Raw genomic sequence first — 1,666 nt, 5'->3', positions numbered from 1 at the left:
CCTTAAAAAAAAAAAAAAAAAAAAAGCCTGAGCTGACCCAGGCTCTTCCTCCTTAACAGAGTGGCTAAGTACACAGAAAAATAGGAATTGCATACATTTGTAAAGATTTCTTCAAACCCTTAAAAATATACCAAAAGATTTAGAATTTTGCTTTATAGTTCTCATTTTTATTTTCAATTTTTGGTACCAGAGATTGAACTTGGGACCTTGCGCTTGCAAGGCAGGTGGCAGAACCACTGAGCTAAATCCCTGGCCTTTATAGTTCTCATTTTTATATAACAATTCACTTCAAAATATTTATAAAGAAGTAACATACATCCATGAAAGTATATAGAAATGTATTTCAAGCCCTGTTTATAATAGCAAAATATTCGTAACAGCATTCAATTGCTTAAACGTCCAACAATATTATTCAAGTGTTTCACCTATGGCATTGAATTACATTCTGCCATGTTTGTAATAGCTTCCTGCTGTTAGTAAGAGCCCATGCTGAAGGCTGGGGGCTACAGTCTGATACCTGTTGGTGACAGCACTAATACAGTAAGACTCACTCGAGGCAGAGGGATCAAGCTTACAAGTGCAGGCTGACTTCCTCCTTCTTTCTCTTTGGTTCCATTTGGGCTGCAAGCCTAGGGCCAGTACCACCCACAATCTGGGTGGGTCTTCCCTCAGTTTGCTGGCCTACATGCCAGTCATCTTTGGAAAAATTAGAGAAGTCATACCCAAAAGTGTGCTTTGCTGATCTAGTCATCTCTCAGTCACATCACATTGATAATCAAGATTAACCATCATAATATATGAATGTGATTTTAGAAGACTAGTGATATAATAATTTTTAAAGAAAGAAACAATCATGGTAAAGACCTGCTTGGTGTTTGCACTATTGGGATAGGACAAGGGTAGGATTCCATTTATTTGTCTATTTATTTATTGGTTTAAAATATTTTATATTGATGTCTGTTAGTTTTACAAAATATTGGGTCTCAATGTGATTTTTTTCATACATGCATATAAGGATTCCTTTTAGAAAGAGGCTTCATTACTGGCTTAAGAAAACATCTTGAAGGCTTTGCTTCGCTTTGAAAGTTGTCACCTTCTTCCTAGGCATGGCCTAGACAGAAAACTTTTACACAAAGGAGTCCTATCCTATTGATTTCAAATGCAAAGGAATTCAGGAGTGGGCCTTGGTGGCTCTCTAGTCAGAGTAGGAAGGCGTTTCAATGAACAGAAGAGCGGAGGAGTGCAGTGGGGTGGGTGGGAAGCCAGCTCCATGAACAGGTGGGGCAGGGACAAACTTGGCCTGCACACATTTTCCCAGGGTGGGAGTAACCAAGAACTTCAGGGCGCAAGTGTCCCATATTAAATTATGTGTTGCTTTCTATGCTGTATGAGGACCACACTCACTTTGTTCAAGTGTTAACATAAGCTACAAGTTACTATCACAAAGAAGCTAAAAATAGAACAACATGGCTCTGATGTTAGTTAACTTACTCTCTTTATCAACTGAATTGGTAAAAACCCCAAGCAAGCTGCTGTTTTCAAAGTTGTCTCAGTGCTGGTCTGGCCTGCTTCCTGCTCTTTCATACTTCCAATTGTCTGACCTTCTTCTTTGCTATCCTGGTTGTATTCTTTATGGCCTCATGGAATTTCCCTGTTCTGTTAAAAA

This window comes from Fukomys damarensis, unplaced genomic scaffold (genome assembly GCF_012274545.1).
Source record: "Fukomys damarensis isolate Sample0158 unplaced genomic scaffold, DMR_v1.0_HiC HiC_scaffold_1, whole genome shotgun sequence".
NCBI classification, from domain to species: domain Eukaryota; kingdom Metazoa; phylum Chordata; class Mammalia; order Rodentia; family Bathyergidae; genus Fukomys; species Fukomys damarensis.
Note: the sequence above shows the minus strand (reverse complement) of the source record.